General features: G+C 46.5%; 1 long non-coding RNA gene across 1 annotated transcript; it reads left to right on the top strand.

Annotated features, from left to right (window-relative positions):
- The first annotated feature begins 11,521 nt into the window (after window positions 1-11,521).
- On the top strand, window positions 11,522-20,058 carry LOC109370765. Its single transcript, XR_002121168.1, has 3 exons — window positions 11,522-12,062; window positions 12,139-12,481; window positions 18,011-20,058. It is a non-coding gene; the product is annotated as an uncharacterized LOC109370765 (long non-coding RNA).
- Window positions 20,059-23,714: the final 3,656 nt, after the last annotated feature.

The following is a 23,714-nucleotide window of genomic DNA, read 5'->3' as shown; positions in this document are numbered from 1 at the left end:
AAAGTAATTTACTACTCACTACTATATAGGATGAAGAAAATGATCATTTATCCACCTGCAACTCAATTAAATATTCATCGTCCCCCAAAAAAAGGAGGAGAGAAGGTTTAAATCACTTCCAGAGTGTTCTCTAGGTTTTATTTTATGTAAAGAAGAAGAAGTTTGCCTTCTGAACAGCAGAGATTTGAGGACAAAAAAAAAAGAAGACAATGGGACCTTGGTAGCTCAGGCAGATGGATCCTATGGAAGGAGCCAAATTTGCGACTGTGAAAAGCCTCAAAGTCCCAGTCAGCGCTAATTACTGAGGAGCTGAGCTCTCAGCACCTTTCTCCTTCTCTCCCATTTGGCTGTCCCCTGCCTCTGCTCTGTCAAAGCCTCTGTCATTAAACCTGTAATGTCCCACGGCTCCAAACACGCTTCGGCTGTTGGCTAATTCGCAGTGCGACTTTTATTCCAAAGGCTTCTCCAACAGCCTGATTATATAATAACAGCTTGCTCATTGCCCCGAATATAAATAGTTGAAGTATCCCTCGAGAATGGACACAGCTGGTGGAACTACCCATATTAGCACCGCATTAATATTTATGGCAGCGCTGTGTAAGTATGCAAAATATTGGCAGCCCTCCATGCAAAAGTGTACACATCTGTCATGGGCAACGCAGCACATGCAGGTGAGGGGGTGGGATGTGACGTCTCAGAGCTCTGTCCCACGTTGTTTGGTCACCACTGAGACCCTGTGAGTAGCAGGGAGGGATGGAGGACGCTGCCCCGCCAGTGCCCCGCTGTGATTTATGGGGGTTTGTTTTGGCTTATGCAGTGAGATATTAAAGAACGTGATGAGAAGTGGCTAATTGTACATATAACCTTTAAGATGTCTCGGACAGGATTCCAGTCTTCACCTCGGGTTATAAAGAGAAAGTAATGGGGCCATAAAAACACATTTAAGTATGCCTTTAAAGTTTAAGGGGAGTTTAATTGCGGGTGCTGCGGTGCCTGGGAGCAGAGCCCGGGGGGCTTCTCCCTGGGAGAGGAACAACGAGGCCTCTGCCAGCCCCGTGGGGGTTGGTTTGTGCTAATAAATGTCCTGGCTGCAGGTCAGGTGGCAAATGAAAGTGGTATTTAATGGCGCAGATCCTCACCTGGTGTAAAGCAGCATCCTCCAGTGCATTGTTTAAACCTGGATCCTGCTGACCTGCATGCATCTCTATGGGAGATGTCGCAGCTCAGCTCATTGCACAAGTGTGGAGTACAGCAGACGTGAGCCAAGCCACTTTGTCTTTTTTCTTTTTTTAATTTTATTTTACATTATTTTCTAGAAACTCAGCTTTTATTGAGAAAAATCATAGAATCACGGAACATCCTGAGTTAAAAGGGACCCATACGGATCACTGAGTCCAACACTTTGCTCCACGTAGGACCACCCAAAAATCAGACTCTATGTCTGAGAGCAGTGTCCATTTGCTCGGGGCTGTTCCTGCTGTTCTGGGCAGCTGTTCCCTGCCCACCACCCTCTGGTGCAGAATCTTTTCCTGTTATCCAACCTGAAGAAGTAGAGCCCTAGAAAGCAAAACCAAGCAAGCAGCATTTCTAACAACCCTTTGTCCATGAACACCTTTGGGCTTCAGTCCAACACTCACAGCTTGCACTTGCAGCTCAGGAACCTCCAAGCTGACAACTGGCTGAGGACTGACAATTCCAAATGACACAGAAATAGGGAGCTGGGGGTGTCCAGCTTGCAGAAGACTCTAGGCGACTTCATTGCATGACCTCATTGTGCACTTCCAGTACTTAAATTGAGCTTATAAACAGGAGGGGACATGGGGAAATGGCTTTAAACTAAAAGAGGGGAGATTTTGACTGGATGTGAGGAGGAAATTGTTTGCTCAGAGGGCAGTGAGACCTCAGCACTGCTGCCAGAGCTGTGGGTGCCCTATCCCTGGAGACATCTGAGGGGGCCCTGGGCAACCAAATTGGTGAGGGGCAACAAGCCTGTGGCAGGGATTGGTCTGGGTGCTGGGAGGTCCTTTTCAACCCAACCAGTCTATGGTTCTATGACTCTGATTCTGTAACTCTGTAATTGTATGACTCTATGACATGCAGACCTTAATAGCAAAGCAAATGGAGCTGCAGGGTGACACCACTGAAGAAACGACCCCGGTGTGGTAGCAGTGCAGTATTTCATTTGCGACCCCAAACTGATGTCCCACGGGCTGCTCCAAGCTCAGCACAACAGTTCTGCTGTTGCGCAGGCACTGCTGGCTCTCACCTCACAGCAGGAAGCACCCAAGTGTTGGACATTTGCAGCTTACAGAAGAATCCAGCCTGGAAGATGCAGCAAACGAGGGCTGACCCACAGGCAGCTCTGCTCAGGGCTGGCAGCCAGCGTGGTCTGCGCAGCGTCAGGGGACGCAACGTGAGACAGCTTCTTTCCTTCCCAATCAATCCGTCAATCCCGCATTCCCCTCGGAGCCAACGTTGACAGAGCAATAAATAATCGGCTGGCAGCAGCACGGGCAGGGAAGGACTCCTCCGCCTCCTGCCAGGGGTCAGAGCCTGAGCTGCGGGGATTGGGGGAGCGTTTGGGGAGCATCTCGAGCAGGTTGGCTCCGCACAAACTCTGCAAGGATGGCTGGGAGTGATGAGGGAGCCCAAGCGTTGGCACTGGGCACCCAGTGACTGCAGATGGGGGGTCAACAAGGGGTGACCCCACCCCCCTCCGCCCTCCCAAGCACTGCAGGTGAGATTAATTGATAAAACATTATCACTGTATCAATGCCTTTTTAGCAAAGATGAAGTACATTTCGAAGCTAATTTAGGCCAGCAGACAAATGGCTTAAAGAAGAGCTACTGTACTGAAAAATGTTCGTGTCATTTTTTCCCCAAATCATAGTTTCAATGCACACAGCCTCAGCCTGACATTCTGAATTATGGCTTTTATTAAACATTAGTAATAGAGTGCACTTAAATCATGGTTTCCCTGTAAAAGAGAGATGTGTTCAACTCAGATCTGCACATTTTAATGCCATATTTCTTCCTTTTACTCTCCCCGCAAGATAAATTTACTTACTCCACAAAAATGTTTTGCTGAAAAGAATAATTCATCCTTCAGTGTCCATCTAATGTACCTTGTGAGTAATGTGAAACGATGCAAAAATTACAATGCACCGGCCATGTCTGGAATGCTTAGATGCCTCCGAGTTAGAGGTTATGCACACACGGTATTGAAATTAGATTTAACAACTATCATCTTTACTATGTTGCTTTGATGATTTTTTTTTTCTTTTATAGCTTTGATCAGATGCCTCCTGAATACATTGCTGCTTGCAAACCTCAGGATCTGCTGCTCAGCCAACAGCCAGGTTGCCAATATCTGCGTGTTGTGTTTTTTTCTTTTTTTTTTAGTGAGAATATTTGTAGCCACAATTTGCTCGAGCAGGCAAAATTCACATCTTTTGATTTGTGTCCTGCAGGCCTAAAATCTGCTTTCTCCTCCCCGTGGTGTGACTCTCTGCATGGTTTCAAGGAGCTGTGAGCAGAGGGTGGGGGTGGCTGGGAAAGGAGGGTGAGTTGATGGTTCTGTGTCACATCAGAGGGGTCTGTGGAGGAGCTGAAAGGTGGGATGGTGACACCACGTTGGTATCAGCTATGGGAACGGCATCCCCTTGGCACCCATTTTTGCTCTGCTGAGCCCCCAGAGGTGCTTGCAAAGTTGGTTCCCTGACACCCTCATCATGAGCCGTGTGGGCCAAAAGCTCCTGTTGCAGCACAACGCACAGCAGCTCACTCTTACCCAAATTCCCAGTCCAGACCCTCCAGGTGCACACGCACACAGCAGAGCCAGCCTTGCAACGTGACCTTTATTTAAAGGACGCAACCACAGCGTTGAATCAATGTGCTCTGCATCGGAGCTGCATTGCAGTGTCAGCACTGGGACGCATCCAGCTGCAGCACTTCCCCCAGTCCCCTGCCACCCCCTGACCCATGGGGACCACTGCTTGCAGAGCGGGTGGGCCTGACATGACCAAGCACCCATAGGGCTGGTGGATTTGCTGTAGGCACCAACACTGTGAACTCAGCATGGAGTTTAAAACCGAGAAAAGATGCATTTAGTAAGCACTGCCAATTTTTTCTGCTTTGTGTATCGGTAGCGTGGTGCAGACGTTAACTAATTGGTCCCCAAGGCTCCTACAGCATCGACAGGGAAAGCAGCAGCCCTTCCTTGCCAGCCCCTGGTCCCAGGGGGGCCAAAAGCCCCATCCCTGCAGAGCTCCCAGGGACCCCAACCCTCCCCACAGGGCTGGAACTCGCACAGAGCACCACAAGGATATTTATCACTTATGGGGTTTCCTTTGCATTTGTACCTGGGAGTCCCAGCAGGGCAATGATCCCATTATAGAAAGCCTGTAGGAAAACCACTCTTGCAGATTGTTTGTAAGAGTGCTATAAAAGTGTGACTAAGGGAAGCAGCGACGCATACAGCGCACGGCAGTTTAGCGATGTGAAATTTCTAATGGCATCTTGGTAGCAATTCCAAGGCTCTCAGAAAAGGCCTTTCTGAGCTCACAGCTCTGCAGAAAGAGTCCCCAAAGAGCACGTAACAGGCTCCCCAGCTTGACCTGTTGGCTTGTTATTAGGCCTGAAGTGATTGCTGTGCTATCGCCTGAGGGCTGAGAGCAGGAAAAGCACTGGGTCACGGGTGCTGGCATCCATTGCTCCGTGGCTTTGGCTGTCTTCACTACAGTCCCTTCCAGTGAACTTCAGTTTCATTCAAATGTCCTCTCAAAGAGCATAAGTGTTCCAAAATGAGGTAGAAAAACCTTCAGCACATTAGCTAATAGCACATCAGAGGAAGTGCCTGGCTGCGACGGTAACCTCAGCAGGCATCTTTACATGGGAGGACGTAAACTGTCTCTGAATTATTTATTGAACCAAAGACATCAAATTGGACAATTAACCTTGAAAACTTAATTTAAGCACCATAAAAGAAACGTCTCCTGAAGAGAAAAAAAAAAAAAAGGAAAAAAAAGTGTCCTTAATAAAAGTCAGGAGAACTGGACCAGGTTCTGCTATGGTCAAGATCTGGGAACTTGTGCATGTTGTCCCTGCAGAGATATCAGTGCTGGAGGTGATTGGACAGCCAGGAGATCAAGGCAGAGCATCCCCAGAGCCCTCTGCATGCTCAAAAAGGTGCTGCATCTTCACTCCCACTGCAGAGGGAGCACGGGCAGCCTTAAACCTGCTGTGGTTTCCGAGTGCCTCAATTTCCCCAGGGAGATCACAGAATCACGAAAGTTCGAATTGACCTCTGAGATCCCCGAGTCCAACCCCAGCCCATCCCACCGTGCCCACTGACCGTGCCCCTCAGTGCCACATCTCCACGGATCTGGAACGCCTCCTGTGTGACCCCACCACCACCCTGGGCAGCTGTGCCACTGCATCACCGCTCTGAGAAGAAGCTCCTCATGTTTCAGCCTGGAAACACGAGGCAGCTTCTCCCCTCGCTTCCCTCTGCTGTGGATGAGCTGCTGCTTAGTGCAGTGCCACGCTGTGCTCTTCCGACACCGCTAAGTGATGGAAGCTGCAGACGGCTTCAGCAATTTATTCTGTTTAATTTCCTCCACAAAGGTGTTTTATCCTCACTAATAAAACGAGTGGAACTTGATCATTTCTAAAATATTGTCCCTTCTAAATCTTTATGGCTCAAAGTGGACTGAGATCATTAGAAGTTACTTTATGTGCAGCTCAATCAGCTCCAAAGGGCTATCTCAGTCACTCTGTGCTTGCTGAGAGCAGATCCCATTTCCCAGAGGCAAAAGGACAATACTTAATCACTTCCTCGCTTGTTAGGTGTTTTAACAAGTTGTATTAAGCTTCATCAGTTGGAGCTTTCATGCCAGATTAAAAATGATAGTTCACTTCTCCGTTATTACAGGACATCATTTGTTTTCTTTTATTTTGCTGGGCACTTGCATGCCACTGTAATTTCACATGAAAATATATGACTGATGTCACCCAGAAGTAATTAGGTTTTAAAAGCCTTGATTGCAATAGACACGAGCGTTACGGCTTTATGGTGCCAGTGCATGGCCATACATTTAATAGCTGTTGATTCTGCAAGTATTTCATAGATCTGTCAATAGGAATAAGTTAGCTGATGTTGACTGGAACTATTAATCAGAAGGAAAGAGAATATGTACTCTTATTTCTGTGCTCAGACCAAATAATTCTCAACTCTCCATTTGTGTTAAAAGTCATAGTGAGAACTATGGAAACTTCTGATGTGGTGACCAGAGGGAAATAGAGAAACACAGGGAGAGGAGCCCAGTCCTGCCCAAGGGGAGATCTGATAGACAGCCCATCACCGGGTTGGGAGTTTGTTTTTAAAGAGCATTTCTTCCATCCCTTTCTTTTAACATCACCTTACTGCCAAGGCACTCCCTAGCACCAGTGCATGCTCACAGCCTGTTGCCATCGCTGCCTCCTGGTTTCTCCAAGCAAAAAGCCAAATTCTGCACCAAAACTAGTGTGTGAAAGCAGGGTGATACTGCAGGCTGGAAGAAAGCTCAGCCCAAAGTGCTTGGGGAAAAGTAATGTGGCTGAACCGAAGAGTGCTCTGTGCATCCTCTGCTCTGTGTTAGGGTCATGGTGGGACCCAAGGACGTGATGCTGCGCAGCTGCTGCTGGTCACCACTTTGGGGCCAGATGGAGTGCTTTTCGCCCAACAAGCTGGCCCTGGGAAATGGATGTGCTGGGTCCCATCCCAGTACATCAGATCCTCATTTCTCCCGGTTACAACAACCTTTTAATCAAATCCTGGGCGAGTGTCCCAGGTAATGAGAGTGGGCTCTGCCCTGCCAAGAACACCGAGTCCCTTCCAGAGCTGGGGGACTTCTCCCATCCAGTTAAACCCAAAACACATCAGGCTGCTACAGCTGGGGAAAAAAAAAAAGAACAACTTTGAGCATTCATTCCCAAGGTGAAATTTTACCCACCAGACAGAAGTTCCAGGTACCAGCTTCTGTTCATTATAGAAAGCAGCAGACAGCTGTCTGCACGTCATTTAGTGGAAAGGGACTTTTCCTGCACCACTGCCTTCATGAAGGGAGTTCTGACGTCCCAGTAATTTGTAATAATTTGGTGGTCCCGTGGGTTTCATCATGCAGAAAAGGTATCCCCTGGCTTTTCCAACAGAAGTGCTGTGTCTGTCTTTTATCTGTTGATAGCCCCTGGAGAATCTTATGCTTGATCCTTGATTAAAATCAGGGCTGCCTTATACTTTCCTTTTTCTTACTTTCTTTTTTTTCCCCCAGAAGAAAATTCTAGACAGCAAACACAGGAAGAAAAAAAAAAGCTGGAATTGCTAGCAGATAAGTACAATTTCACTTGACCCCTGAGCTCTATCAGTCATTCTTAACAATGGGATGTATTCTTATCTCAGCACACCACTTAACACCCATTAATGCTGTGGGGAGTTAGGCCAGCTCTTTAAGATACCCACATAAGGATTTATTTAAAACACTGAGATGAGGGGGATGACTACAGCTGCAGCTTGAAGAGCAGAAATGTTCTGGTCTGCACAGCTTTAACTCATTGGATTAAGCACCTGTAATAACAAAAATCACTTAGAGCTGATTTGCAGCTGGCTTCAGATGGCAAACTCCTCCAGTGCCCACTGGTACCAGACCCATTGCTGGGGGGGGTCAGCATTGCTGCATTAAGGCAAAGCAGTGGTGGTTTCAGCTCCTTGCTGAGCACTTGTTCTCCCAGCGCCATTGGCTGATGGGTACCTTGGTTTGCATGAGATTTAATTTGGTGTCACTTTGAAGTTCCCATGTTTAGGAGGCTTCAGAGGAAGGTTCTGGGATAGCTGAGAAACATCCATAGAATTTTTCAGCCATCTATGAGTTTGTTTTATCACTACTGGGCAGAATTTCAGAACTTCAGTGCAAGTCTGAAATGTTGACTTTAAGATGGAAACAACACTTCTATAAAATGGAGCAGTCTTGCCATAACTCTGCCTATGATTCCCACCACCATTTGGGCAGACTCCGCTGGGGGGAAGGGTGACATTGGTTGTGAAGCTACAGTGCCCATTAGGAAGCATTCCTGGACTGACATCAGAACTTACTCATCCTTTAGCATTAGGGGAATGGACGAAGAATTGGCTTGTGTCACTGGGAGGAAAAAAATAAGCAGTGAGAATAAAAAGAATCGTTTTCCTTTCTGATTCTAAAGGAGTAGGAGAGGCTGAAAATTGCAGAAATGAGCTCATCTCTGCTCTGCCTGCATCTGTCCTCAGTGACTGTCACAGCCACTGGGCCCAGCCAAAATTTGGCATAACTGGTTTCCAGTCCCTCTCTGAACACTGACCCCCTTTATTTCCAACCAGCCTTAAGTTTCTTGTGGATGTGGATTGAATGAAATGTCCGACTGCAGCAAAGTATATTTTCTTTCTAAAACACTTTTAGGGCTGGTAGGGATAAAATAACCTATGGAATGAAACATGCTGAGGGTGTTGTGCAAACATTTAGGCAAAAAGCAGCTGGAAAATCTCTAATGAATAGCTGTGTGTAATGCTAACATAACTCACTGCAGAGCAGCCAGAAGGGTCGAATCCACCTCTGCTCCTAACTGTGTGACAACCAGGGAGGCTCCGTGTGCATGGACAACAGAGGGATGTGACTGAGCCTTGAGGTGTCCATCAAGCTTTCCCTGCCTGCCCACTCTGAAACAAGAAGGTTGATGCTCATCATGGTTTTCTGTGATTCAGCTTCTCCTGCTCTGATTTGAGGACAGGTTGTTCGCGGAGGGATTCAGGTGAGAGGAAAAACTGATCACCCTCAGCTGATGTCACCACTGCGAGGTACACCCAGGCACTCCCATCCCTCTCCACAGAGGAGAGCTTAATAGAATCCCACACACACTTTAAAGGATCCCATTTTCTCCTTTACATTAAGATAATGGTGCACTGATACTGTATTACAAAGCAATTCCCTTGGCTGGATCCATGGCACAGTCATTAATATCAAGTGAGTTTGCAATGATTTATGCTATCGTGGTGATTTTGCATCTTGTTTATTACCTTCCAGAGATCACTTTGCTGTGGTTTTTAAGGCGGCACAGAAATTACCAGGTGAACTGTATCTTCTAAATCAACACAGCTTTTTTTTCTGCCTGCTAATAAAGCTCTCTTATGCTTTGCATTGAGCAGGCACTACTTAATGCTTAATTACTGTTGAGGGCTGTGGATTAAGCATGGGAGAGTCAACAGCGTTAATAAAACTCTTGGAGTCAAATCAGAAGGTGCAATAAGATGGGTGTGAAGGAATGCAATATGGTGTAGTGGGCATGGGAGGTGGGCTGACAATTGGATTTGATGATCTTAGTGGTCTTTTCCAACCTTCATGATTCTATGGTTCTATGACTGTGTGCAGCATACACACCTCAAGGGGAACGGGGGCTCATGTTGGGGTTTTAGGTGTGCTGGTGGTGAGCATCCTGCAGTCTGGGGGTAGAGCAGGGGTACAGCTTGGGTGCCATAGACCCAACAGCTGCTTTTGGCCAGCAGAGCTGCTGCCAGCCCCAGCAGCCTTTTGCATATCGTGCTTTGCTGCGATGCTTAACCAAGGCTGAATTACAGCAGAAGCTTTGAAGGTGATTTACCAAAACATGCTGAACTCACAGAAATCCAGCAGTGGCAATAAATACTCAGTGTAATCTTAAAAGCAGGATGCTTAAACATGACCAATACTCAACAAAGAGCGTACTCTAACTCTTGTCTGATGCCTGTGTTACCTCCACTTCTGAGCAGGTTTATTCTCCTTCCTTGGAGGATTTGCATATAAAATAGATCATTTTGGTGTTACTTCATAATACATTCTTATAATTGATACATTGTGTAAATAAAATGAAACATTAATAAAGATGCCTGGCGTCTGCGTCTGGCTTTAATTTTAATATTAAGGAGGAGGAGAAAAAAAAGAAAGAAAAGGCAAACCTCTTGGAATTGATGCTAACAAATTTCCCAAACAAGGCACTAAGGTAATGTTAGTGCTCCAGGAGAAGGTGGCCACATGGCCGATAAATCGTCCTCCTTGAGCCAACTCGTTATTGTCTATAACGCTCATAAAACACTGCTCACAGCAGACCCTTGCTGATGAAATAAACCATCAATCTCCGCTGCATTACTATTCATTTTCCATGTGTGCTGAGAGCAAATGTCATTCAAGGCATTACAGTTCTCTCAAACTATATTAAAATACATAGTCTGATGTTATATCTTTTCGAGCCTTTCTGTTCATAAATTGTCGCTGCTGATTGGAACATAAAACATATTTTATAACGCCATAAAGCCCCAGAAGATACAAGATCACTCATGTTTGTCTTTATGGCTCAACGTGTAGGACTTCGAGAAGCAAAAGCATTGTGTATTTCATAACACAAATGGCCAGGGCCCTGCAGAGAGGAAGTCTCAGACATTTCCATAAAGCATGACCACCGTGTTCCTTGATGGCTGAAACATCGCTGTGCACAGAACCCTGAACCCTTAACTTACAGACTGTAAATGGGTGAGTTTTCCTAATAAATCAGCTTTGTTTAGGAGCAGCGTTACCCTATCCAGTGCTTGGCTGTAAAAGTTATCTCTAGGTGTCAGTGTAATGATGACTTTTTTCCCTCCTCCGTTTTTCTTTTCTTCCTGACGTGGTAAAGAAAATTTCCTTATTCTAGGGATAAGTGCCCTGAGAAATAGGTGAGATGTTTTGACACATTAAGAAATTAGATCAGTGGCTTTGTGTCTTCATCAGACCCAACGTTTCTGGGTCCTCTTTGGGATGCCATGTGTGTCTGTCACCCACCAAGACAGTGAGCTGCTTCCAAGGAACCTTCTGTCACCAGACCAACGATCTCAGTCCCACTCTGCCCTTATCTACACCAATCTGCTTCGATGCAGAAATGCTTTTCTACACATCTCACCACGCTGAGATGCTCCAGTACTGCCCTGTGCTGTCAGGGTCACAGATCAATCAGTGCTGCACTTTCCATTAACCAAAGGCCCTGGGGTTGGACCACTTGGCTGTTGGCCACCTAGGGTTTCCCTTCAGGCTCCTCATATTTCAAACAGTTACATCTCACCTGCATTTTCCTATGCCCTCCCTGTGCCAGTGAGACTTCCCACACATGTTTGTATGGGATCAACTCCTGCTGCTGTTCAGGTACTATGTCATTGTCATTCAGGGCCATCAGCATCTGACGTGATGCAGTTCTCCTAATGACAGCACTTAGTATTCACAGGGGCACTGCATGCTTCCCACAGACTTTCTGCTCGTGTTTAGCTTTAATTATTGGACATTTAGACTAATATGTTACTGGAAGTAGCTCCCGCTATATTTAGCATGGTGATTTTATATTTTGTTCATCCCTGGCTTTCAGATGAAGGCAAAAGCCAGTGAAATTGGAAATCTATAAGGTTGCTAGCTTGGCTAACCACCATAGGAACCTGAAATCTGCTCCAGTGCCCACTGAAGCCCAAGAGAACTCTGAAGGAAGAAGGGCATTGTGATCTAGGGGAAGGTGTCCACCCCAGAGTATGCAAGGGATTGCATTCAGGGTGGGAAAAACAGAAAGACAAACAAAAGCAGGGATGGAGGCCCAGGTGGATGTCTTTGTCCAATAGATTGATAAACCAAAGCTCCTAACATCTCTACAGAGATACTGAGATGAGAGCAGGGACACAAACTGCTCCTGCTATTGGAAAAGCATCTTCAGGTCCCCAAAATCTATCTTTACCTCAAATGCAGCGTATTCATGTGGTGCTTTACCTGACCCACATTTCCCTGAGCATCCTCAGTGCCTGTGCCCCAGCAAGCTCTGGCAAATGCCTTTATCCCGAGTGCTGCCTGGCTAATGCCTCAGTATTTGTGTGGTTTCCTCTCTGCAGAAAGCCTTGCAGTATTTCCATCCATTTAAAGGTCTATAAGAGGTCTCATCAAAGCCAGGTATAGTTTATATTGCAGATGGCTGCTGACATGATATAATCCACGCTAACAGGCAGGCTGTTAAAGGTCAGAGTCTCACTTCACTTCTATTAGCTTTGATGTTGGGAAGACGCTGAATTCTCTCTGCGTCTTTTTATTTTAGAGGGAGAAAAGACACTATTTACTGTCAGGCTCTTCATCAACATAATTGGTGGCTTCTCTGGAATCGCCCCTTTGCTCTAAGAAGTGCTGTAAATCAGCTGTAGGAAGCCTGGTCTTTGAAAAATCCTCAAGCGGAAGAGGAGCATGAGCCACAGCCTGCAGGATCACATCCATGTCTGTGCCAGATGTGTGCAGTAGGCAGGCACAGCTGAAGCCTTTCTCATTCTGCAACCCTGTGCTGGCAAAGCTCGAGGTGACAGGAACTGCAGCTTTCAGACGCAAGCATGCCAGCAACCTGGCTGCACTGGGGAGAGCCCTAAAAGATGCTGGAGCTCCAGTTCCAGGTGGGTTCTTTGACTCCATTTGTTTCTTTCTTCCATAGCAGAAGAGCTTTTCCCAGCATATGTGTGCCAGGTTGCACACACTGCAGCCACCAGATAACTTGTGCTGCTCCACAGCCTCAAAGATGCCCAGGGAGTGGGGATCAGCCCAGCCTGGCTGGGTGATGCACACTGGTGAATATTGCTGGGAACAGCCCAAGGAAAGTGAAGCACGGAGTGTCAGGGTTTGCATTCTCAATGCCCACACTGGGATGCGTCTTGCCCATCTCTCCATCATCACTGTATCCCACACAGCAGAATGGGAGAGGCAGCACAAAGCCCTTTCTGCTCCCCTCAGCCTGGCATATCCCTTAGACCTTGGCCAAGCCACCTACCCACAGGGCTCCATCGCGTCATCGCTGGACCTGGGCTCTTTGATCTCAGCAATATTGAAGCTTTGCCTGAAGATGGCACTAAAGAATGGCTGGGATGAGCGGGCGGCAAGCCCCAGCACAGCTATACTTGCAGTGCGATTAATGCAGCATCTCACAGCCAATAATCATGGCTCACATTGCCCATAAAATGCGTGGCTGCTCACATGATGGCTGGGGAGGGGACAGCAGAGGTCACTGTGTGCCTGGCACATGCTCCTGGGGGAGGGCTGACCCTTCTGTCCAGCAAAACTGGGAATCACCGTGGTGAAACTGACCCTATGCTTTCCATGCTTGCGTGTTTCATCTCTGTTTTGGTGAAACTCCAGAAGTAGTTTTATTCTGTGCATGCAAATGTCACTGCATGACTTACAGGGCTTTGTTAAAGCACTGAACAGGCCATAAATATTGCTGTGTTGGGACAGTTCTATGGGATAGTTATTCCTCCCCTCTTCTTCTCCTCTATCCCATTTTGCAACTACATTAAAAATAAATAAATAAATAAACAAACCCACAAACAACAACTGCAACAAAAACACAACAGAAAGAAGCATTGAAATTGTCCAGGCTTTGCACACACATTGTGTCTCCTACAGACCCACAACGACTGCTCATGACAACAAACAGCAAATCACACCTCCATATCACTCTGAAGCCCAAAAAGGCAAAATCCCAGGGCAACCTGCTCACATTCCTAAAGCCACCTGGACAGAAGCATCTTAAAAGCCCTTTCCTGTGTGTCTGCAGTGGGCTCCATGGGCAGTGCAGGCAGAATTCCCAATCCCAGCCCACTGGGTGCAGGCAAAGGTAGCATGCCCAGGCACAGGTGAGAGGAACTTGATGTTATCACTTGCTATCAGGGCAGGAATCCACACTTGAGTGCCATGCTACAGCCCGAGTCTGTGTTTCCAGCCCAGGTGAGATAAAGGGTTGGTGAGGGTTTAAGGCTGGGAGGATTCTGGTTTGAATCTGCACTGGGAGGAGATGTCCTGAGCCCCAAAATCCCTGTAATGCAATGAAGGGGTTGAGAAGAATAAGGAGGTATAATATCTGCCCATAGACATATAAGGAGCCTTTCCCCTTCCTCTCACTGCTGCATGGCACTGCTGCCTTCCTCTCCAAACTACTCTGGACTTCTTCCTGTGCCAGTACATTCCCTGAAGAAGAGGGTGAAATTGCTCCAGAGTTTTTTACACAAAATAAAACTGGAAACCATGCACGGAGCACAACGTTAGTGAATTCAGCCCCCAGCTGATAGAGAAGGGTTCTGTCCTCTTTGTAGCTTTACAGCTCTCTGCCCTTCTTTATGGGGCCTTCTGTGGGAACCAGGTGTTTCTGATGCACTGCAAGAAAAAAGGCAGTTTTACGACAAGAGTAATTGACCGTGATGGGGCTTAGCGTAGCTTCAAGCCCATGCACAGGATCTGTCCAGTAGAGAGAGAATGTGAGGTATAGCAGAGTGCTTCCCACAGAGGATAAGATATGAAAGGAGAGGATCAGCTGCGATGCCAGAGATCCATGCAGCAGCACAGGGATTGTGCTGGGAGTTGAGCAGAGTTCAGTGCTCCCAGCAGAGTTCAAGGTCCCCCCGGCAGGATCAGGACTGGACGATGTTGTCCCACATGGCCACAAACCACACATGGCCCGACCTGTGCTCGCTGTGGTGCCTCATCCTCCCTGTCTGACCCACGGCCGAGTTATAAAGTTCACAACAAGCCTCTCTGGAGTTCAGCTCATGGTTTTCCAGAGCCATTTCTACAAGAGTTGTGACCATCGCAGCGCACGCTGGGGCTGAATTCCAGCCTTTCCCTAAATCATGTCATCTTCCCGAGCATCCTTCACCAGCTTCCTAACATCTCCCATCCGTCTTGGCCATTGGGAACCCTTTGGATCTCCCTTTTGTTTACAATGAGTAATGGGCAGGAGTTAACAGAGGTTCCAGAGGGAAAGGTCAGCGCAGTTCACGCGGCATTAGGAAGACGCTCTCAGACCCTCTTTGATCTGCGGGGGATTGCAGCGGTCAATAAGGCAGCCCCGGAGCAGCAGCAACAGCAGCCCAGAGCCTCTCCGAGCTCCTCGGAGGTGGCCCCGTTCGTGCGAGCAGAGGGTTTATGGGCGGTGGGGCCGTGAGTCACCGGGCCCCGTAACTGGCGGTGCCATGCACGGCCTCGGGCGGCCGCAGCCTCCTGGTGCCTGTAATTGCTGACTGTTTGCTTCTGCCACGTCCATGGCAATACAGTAAAAGTTTACAAAGGGCTAGAGCTTAATTGTGAGCTTGTGAAAACACCGGGCTCCCCCTTCTCTGCGGTTCAAAGTCTGAAGTGTGCCCTGCCGATTTACGCATTTATTTATTTTACTGCCACGCCGTGGATGGGAGCCATTTCACAGAGGTCATCATTCCAAGAAAACGGGGTGAAAGCCCCTAAGCCAGCGGGCGTGGATGGGACTTTTGCTTTTGAACCTTCAGATGCGTTGGGTTGGTGCAGCCTGCTTGGGAATAGACGACTCACAGGGCAGCTCCACTGCTGCGGCTGCGTGGCAGGGCTGAGGGGCTGCTTCTGGACCCAGATTTTAAAAGCTATTTCCATCTCTCCGAGATAGAAAGTCTGCAGCCTGCAGTCACAATATGGATATATTTTTTTTTTTCTCTGACATCCTTCCTGCAAAAACTTTGGGATGAATCAAATTAAAAGAGGAGAGATGTAGATTGGATGTTAGAAAGAAGTTTTTTATGATGTGGGTGGTGAAGCATTGGCACAGGTTGCCCAGAGAGGTGATGGGTTCCCCCCGTTCCTGGCGACATTCAGGGTCAGGCTGATGGGGCTTTAAGCACTGATGAAGCTGTGGTGCCCCTTCAGGGAGATGGACCAGACAACCTTCCTACTCGAACAAGTCTATGATTTTTTTATTCTATGAATTTGTGAATACTTTGTGAATTCTATGAACTTCAGAATAACGCTGTGTGTGGATGTTCCTTTCATACTCCCGATGATCTTTTTCTCAGGTGCTTCTTTAAAACTGTTACAGAGAGGTTGCATGGGTTCACCCAGCAGGAGCAGACCTGGCCCCTTTCATTGAAACTCCGGTGCTACAGTTAAGACTTTGCCCCCAGCATATGCACCAGGATCGCAGTGGAAAACCCCCTACCACTTCCTCTTCCTCCCTCTCTCTGCATGTTCATCTTTCCCTCCATGATCACCTTTCATCTGCTCCCCCATCCACACACCAAAACCCAGCTGCAATCTTTGGCCTCAGCTGCCTTCACTGCCCCGGGTTCATAGAGTCATAGCATCAGTAAGGTTGGAAACCATCTTTAGGATCATTAAGTCCAACTGTTGATCATCACCACCACGTCCACTAAGCCACACCTCTGAGTTCCTTCTCTACACCTCACTCTCCTCCCATCCACCATGTTGGAGGTCCATCTCTGTTTTCTCTAACTCAGCTCTTGCCTCTAACAGCAGGATGCATTTAGGAGATGGTTTTTACCAATAAGCTATCCAAATGAATTTGCTCAGTACTGTATGTGTCTCCTGCTGGCTCCCCAGCAGGTTTACAGACTAGGGTAGGAGGAGAAGAATCAAAAGGAACCAGATGCTCCAGGGATTGATTATTCTTGCACAATCCTAAGAATAAATAAAGTGCTTGTAAGGTTTTTAAAACACATTGTGATGCTGAAATCCCATTTATGAAAAGCAGAGGAGAAAAGTGGATGTGTTCAGACATCTCAGCTGTGAGGAAATGGTATCAAGCTGGATTTCCATGAAGAAGAATGTCTGGTGGGTGCCCACCACCCTTGGGCTGTAACATACCAATAAGTGCCTCCAACAAATTGTTTTAGGGACTGATCCAAGGCAGGAGCAAACAGAAGCTCCTGCATTTCCTATAGCGTCCCATCCAAAGGACAGCCTCCATATGCCCAGTGCTCAACTGGGCAGAAACACCATCAACAGAGGCTTCCCCTGGAGCCAGCACACAACCCCAGCCTCTCCCCAGAGTGCACTGCCCAACCCAAGGACATGGGGCTGCTGGAGGAGATAAGCACTGGAAAAGTTCATGAGCCAAGGAGGCTGGTGTGTATGTGGTCATAAGACTAATCTAGTAGCAAAAATACAGTAGGGTGACAAGGTAAATATTTCAAGTAGTGTTTACATTAACTTTAAATTCCCTTTTCAGATCTCCATTGTTGGGGTTTTTTTCCTCTTGTACTCAAAATAATTGTTGCCTTTCAGAGAGTTTTCAGTTCTTATCTCAATTCGAAATGTTAAACTCCTTGAGTCAACTGATTCTAATATTTTCGAGTGTTGTTTCAGTGATTTATCAGAGCAATAAGGGCTGCAATGAGGTGTTATTTGTAAAAGTTTGTTTGAAGCACTTAAAGGAAAAAGGCATTTCTGAAAACATGAATGAGATTATTTGTTGAAAAAAATGCATGCATGGTAAGGGAGCTGGAGTGAAAGAGTGTCATTTTTCTGAAGGCGTTTGACATTAAAAAGCTCTGAAATGAATAACCTTACTGCCCCAAAATAGTATTCCTGCAAATCTTCCCATGCTATTAACAAGCGTTACTGTTTCTATTATATATATTAAGTTGTACTAAGTGTGATCCTGCCCTCAGCACCTTCATTTATATGAACCCTTTTATTGTGCTGTCACTTAATGATATATTTTCAATTAAAAATTGAAATATTTTATGTGCTCACATTAAAAATACATATTTAAATAATCTGTGTCTGATCTCAATGAGAAGACACACTGCATTCACTCATGTCTCTCCTCCTGTCTTCTTTGTGCAGGTCTGTAATGCCTTCATACTTCCTCATCCTCCTCTGCAAAAGTTCCTTTTCCCTGTTTTATTTCTGCAGGTATTACTGCCAGGAAGGAGATATTGCTGTTATTTGTTTACAGGGTGCTTATCATGTTTACAGCCCAAGACCAGAGGTTCTCCTGTGGCGCAGCTCAGAGATGAGGGCTAATTTTTAGTGCAAAACTCCTATATGGTTTTATAAAAGAGATATTTCTGATGTGCAATATTTGCCTTTCATACCCATGACAGCTCTTATGACATTGCCCCAAGTCATGCAGCGAGCGTTGGTTTGATTTTTCCTTTCCTCTACTCCAGGAGCCGTTGTGCAGTTCCCTCACAGGACGTTGCAGAATGGTTCTGTTTTCCAAAACACTGCAATGAACAACAAGAAGTGCCTTCCCTGATGAGAAGCAGTGCTTGTCCTGCCGGATTGAGGCACAGCTCCACATCTGGTCGAGGACAGGCCAAGGCTCTGCTAATGCCTAGGATGCTTCTGCTCCACAGCTGCACGCAGGGCTGTGCATCCTGCAGACATTTACCCCTGTGCACCTTGCAGCCTGCGCCTATTTATGTGCTGAAGGCTTAACGAAATGAAGTGTTGGATCACACGCTTAACACCAGCTTTTAGGGGGATTTCTGGCTCCTTGCCCAGCTGGGATAAGCTGCACTTTTAGAACCTGCTGCAGCGTAGAACACCCCAGTGCCCAACCCTGTGCTGAGCGCCACTGCTCCCAGTGTCTGTATTTTTCTTTGCCCGAGCTGATCCAATCTGGGAATAAAAACAGAGGGAAACAGATGGCCCATTGTGAGTGCTGCTCCTGCCCTGTACTCCAGCACAGGCTCCAGAGAGCCCGGCACTGGGGCCAGCTATTGCTGCTGATTTTCCATGTGTTAAATGCATGAGCTAAGAGGAAGCCAGAGCAGGACAGCACCTCAGCAACCTCTGCATCAGGGTGGTTTTCCTGATAGCCCTGATGAAATTTCGGGAAAAGATGATCCCTGGGGCTCCCAGAGCTAGGTATCTTGTTGGTTGTGTTAACTGCCAAATGATGCTCTGAGAGTATGAAAATTCTGAGCATGATGCATTATTTAGCATGGTATATCACTGGGAATATTATCTGGCATCCCTGGGTTATACCTACCACTGAAAAAGAAAATTTTCACCCTTGCAAAAATCAAGAGATTTCTATCCTCTGTCTATAATTTTTATTGTTTTATCCAACTCCAGCTCTACCAAAACAAAGGCAGAGAAGTTTCTGTTTCAGCACAGTGGGGTGTGGGATGGCACCCAAGAGCACCAGGCACATGCAGCTGGCAGGGCTTTGCCCCGCTCCCATTCCCCAGGCTTTCCGCCTGCCTTAGAAGTGAAAGCAGAAGGCTGACCCCAAGCATGATGAATTCCTGCTGAGATTTTTCCCATTAACTTCAGTAAGGGCTTAAGCCGGTGGTTTTCAGAAGCTGGGTGGCTGGTGGGGATTTTTGATGGAGGCAGGGGAGAGAAGACAGGGTGTTAACATGTTTTTCTGATTAATTATAGTGTTCTCAAGAGTAAGTGAATAATAGTACTGGTCAGAGCCAGGCATCACACGGGTCTCAGCCTTGCAGGGTAAATGGTGTCTGAATTGTGAGTAATGTTGACCTGGCAGAGGCCAGATAAGATACGGATTTTTCACATCCAGCACTGGACAGAATCTCACCTATTGATAACTAAATGTACCAAAATATGGCAACGTTCAGCACAGCAATCCCCCTCACCCACTGGAACAGCACTCAGCCATGCCAGGCAGCAGAAGGGCACAATTTAAGCTCCAGCAACTGAGAAGCATTGGTGCTGACTGAAAGTCAGAAAGCAGAGGGAACGATGGCACCGCCTCTATCCTACAGTCACTGGTGGCTCTACCAAGTGCCATGTCAGCACCTTTTGCCTACAGCTCCCACATTTACCAATTTCAAAGCCATCTCACTGTCCTCTGCTGTAGCTGCCCTGAACTACTAAAAATTCTTTTTTTTCCCCTCAAAAGATAACAATCTGCCTAAAGTCATCTATGCTTGTTCTTTAGCATTGTGAAAACACAGAGGTACCTTCTTGTTATGAAGGTCCTCAGCAGGAATGTAATAAAGCGAATAATTTGCCTTCCTCACTTTTATTCTGATGCATTCAAAGCTTTTAATTTTAATCCTAAATGGATCCATTTTTTTTTCTATTATTGTCCTCCTTGAATGCTTCTCAATGGAAAGTGTTCACAATTTCCTATTAATGAGCACTGTTTAGGAGAAGGGTTGACTTTTTGACTGGTTTAAAAAAAAATCTTCTGAATATTTCAACTTTCCTTCAGAATATAAATGCCATCCTCCAGCCAACTGTGGCAATGAGGAGTAATTTTGTTCTTATTCTGGGTTTTCTCACCTATTAACGAAAAATTAAACATATAACAGCATACTCTTGAATCTCCAGTATCTTTTGCAAGATTAAAAGATGGAAACATTGGTTTGTCCCTTCTGATGGCAACAGCAGATATGCTGGAAAATGTGTCGTGTTTAACTGCCCTCTGCATTAATGTGTTAAAACTGATGCAAACTTATTTGGTCTGATTTTATAAGAGGTTGATATTTGTCCTAAGGAGCAACCTGATGGATCTGGAGAGGCCCCTGTTCATTGCAGGGGGGTTGGACCGGGTGGTCTTTAAGGGTCTCTTCCAACTCAAATGATTCAGATTCTATAATCCTATTCCAACCTTAAATATCTCAGTAAATCCTTTCCTCTCACAAGATGCAACAGTGGGATGTTTCTTATGAAAACACCGAACTGACCCGAAAGATCCTGCAGTCACAGAGCTGAGCTCTGCAGCTGCTGGGGTGCTGCTGAGCATCACATCCCCATCCATCCCACATCCAGCTGCCCGAGAGCCAAGAGTTACAGCAGCTTCCCTGCTGCATTAACAGCTTTCACTGTTTGGTGTTGGATGAATGGGGCAGGTCACATCTCTCCGTTTTGTTTGAGACTTTGCGAAGTCAGGAAGGCTGTGTCTATTTAACATTAAATATTATCTCCAGCAAACATGGCTTAGAAGAAACTTTAAAAAATGCAGAGGCTTTCCAACACAGGACAGCAGCAATACATGGACCCACATCAAATGCTTCTTTTATGAATCACGAAGTAGATGCTGCCTTGCTTATAAGCATGTGTAAATTGGGAGTCGTGACTTAAAGCAGCATTTGACCTCCTCAAATTCCCCACTGCATGCATCCTGGCATGCCTCCTTGAAGATGCCCGTGTTCTGTGCTTTTCCTTGTCACTGAGAGATATGGCGTACAGACAGAACGATCATATTGGCCTCTAAAGGAAAATATTTAACCCAGAGATGTCAATGGAATATAGAAATGATGGTTAAAATCCCAGAAGCCTGCCTTGTTTTTGTCTTTCTCCTTTCATCTAGCACTTTGGGTCGTGCCATCACTTATATGCTTCAGCCCAAACAGGCAATTGCTGAGTTAAGAACCTGGAGTTCAAAGTGAACCATAAACCTTAGTCTATAAGATAAATCATACAAATTACTTTACAGAAATAAATAGAACATTTGGGAGAGAGGTTATCTTCTTGCCTTCAGTTTACATCTCTAATGACTGTAAGTTCACAAATGCATTCTGTCAAGAATATAAACATTGCTTTTATTATACCAAAGACAGATATTTATGATGAACTTTTACAGTACAACCAGCTAGCTTAGAGGAAAACCCTGGAATTTGGGCAAGAATGCAGAAACTCTGTAAAGATTATTATTAAATCTGTGGACACTTTTTAAAGTGCAGTGAATGCTATTGGGAAACCTCACCACTGGGGTTTGACTGCACAAATTGGTGTTGGAAACTGGTGGATGGGACTGAGCTTTGCTGAATTTTTCTTGTACGAGTGCTGTCATGCAGAAATAGTGTTTCCACACAAACACAGTCATGTGGGTTCTTTTTAAAACTCAACTTTCCTGCAGTTCTTGATGAAGATATCGTTTTCATCTTGCACAGGTCTGAAGTCCTCACTTCCCTGCCCCTTCTTCCCTTTTTCTGAGGCATGTTATAATTGGAAGAGGAGAAAGTGATTCGATTAATAAAAAGGCTTTTGTTGAAACTGGATGGTAGAGAGGTCAGTGAGATACAGGACCAAGCCCAAAAAGTGCTTGATCCCAGGATCCCAGCATAGAAGTGAGTCCCAGTTTCTTCCAGACAGGTTGGACATCAGGGAAAGGCTCTGGCTCAGAGGGTAATGGGCATGGAGTAGCTGGCCAGGGCAGTGGACAAAGCCCTGAGCTGCTGGAGTTCAGGGAGATCACTCTCAGATATTGGGTTTGGATAATCCAGGGGTTGGACTCCATGACCACTGTGGGTCTCTTCCAGTGTGGGATATGCTGTGATTTTTTATTGGAACTGCTCTGCCCAGACAGTCCCTTAGCACATGATGGTCGCCAAAGAAACAAATCCCTTTGCCATTGCTCTTTGAAGGCTCCATGGAGGAGGAGGGGTAGGGTTTGGGTGGCTGAGGCTCCCTGCAGTCTGGGCTGGATGGGTCGGAAGGTGCTCCTGGTGCCTTGGGAAGCAGTGACACTGAGAGCTTGCACTGCTGGATGGAATCAGGATGCTGCTGGTAAAAGGAATGATGGATCTGGGTCTGAAAGGATAAGGAGAAAACACTGCTGGGCCCCAGAGGCAGCTCTAGAAGCAGACAAGCAGGGTTTGGGCTCTGCTCCATCTCCTCCCATTCCTCCTTCCAACACAAGTCCCTCTGAGCCAAAGCTAAGGTCAACTGGCAAAGCAAATGTGGGCACGTTTCCATTCTCGGTGCTTGGGCTGCTTTACATGCACCCATGGGTATTTCTCATCCAGATCTGCACCTCTCAGAAGTCCTCTTCTCTCCCTGTGGTTTGGAGCAGGCTCTCACCAAAAGCATTATGCAGTGCGTATCACTGGGCGACATGTGTTCCATGATTGCAACAGTCATGAATGAGGTATGAGAAATTGGACATGATATTGCATTTCCTGTTCATGCATCTGTTGGATAAGCTGTCTGGAGTCCGCTGCGTCAGCCAGGGATTGTTTCTTTCCTACATCATGGCAGTGTCTGTTGGTTGGGCTATGTTACGTCTGGTGATGGAATGAGGCAAAAAAAAAGGGGCACATTGAAGGCAGAAGTATTTAAGCCTGGACAGTTCTGTGAGCATATGTGTGACACATTCATGGGCCGGTTTGTCAGAAGCAGGGATGCAAAACCTGTGCCCCCAGCCGTGTTGAGCAAATCAAAGGGTGGAAGTGAGAAGGATTCCGTGTAAATCTTGCTCAAATGTTGCTGTTGTGTTGCTTCCCTTCCTGGCAGTGGGGAAATCTGCCATACAGCCCCTATCACCACAGGGCCACATCCCCAGTGAGCCCCCAGCATGTGCACTGGGTTTGGTGAAGGCATCCTCCATGCAAACATGAGCAAACTCATCATGGGTCGGGAGGGCTGAGGGCTTCTCACCCTGATACAGAATTGGCTCAGGTGGTTCTTGGGGCAAGGAATGAGCAGGTATGCAAAAGGGCACTCCTTCCTGGATGGAGGGATGGTGCTGAACTGCCTCCCACTGATGCCTCCCACTGATGCAGATGGTATCTGCAGCTCAAGTGGATATGAGTTTCTGGAGAAAGTCCAGTGATTTTCTGCTCCATTTGACACCTCCCACACAGACTACATCCCTTCTTCCAAAGAGTAGCAGTATTTTCCTTCTCTTCCCTTTTTCTTTTTTTTTCTGAGACTCAGGAGATGGGATAGGAAATAATGGAACAAAACAAAAGAATCAATAAAAATAATTTTTGTCTTGAATGGAGAGGAAATTCAGAGAAGAAAAAAAAAAAAGTGATTTAAGGTGAAATCTGCATGGGGAAAAAAAAATATATATATATTACATCAGAGGCATTTTGCAGAACCTGTGACTTCCAGCAGCCTGGCTCCTGTGCCACCTGCTCAGAACCTGGATGTGCAGGCACAGCGGGG

Source organism: Meleagris gallopavo, chromosome 22, assembly GCF_000146605.3.
Source record: "Meleagris gallopavo isolate NT-WF06-2002-E0010 breed Aviagen turkey brand Nicholas breeding stock chromosome 22, Turkey_5.1, whole genome shotgun sequence".
Taxonomy (NCBI): domain Eukaryota; kingdom Metazoa; phylum Chordata; class Aves; order Galliformes; family Phasianidae; genus Meleagris; species Meleagris gallopavo.
The sequence above is the reverse complement of the archived record's forward strand: the minus strand, read 5'-3'. Positions and strand labels throughout refer to the sequence as shown.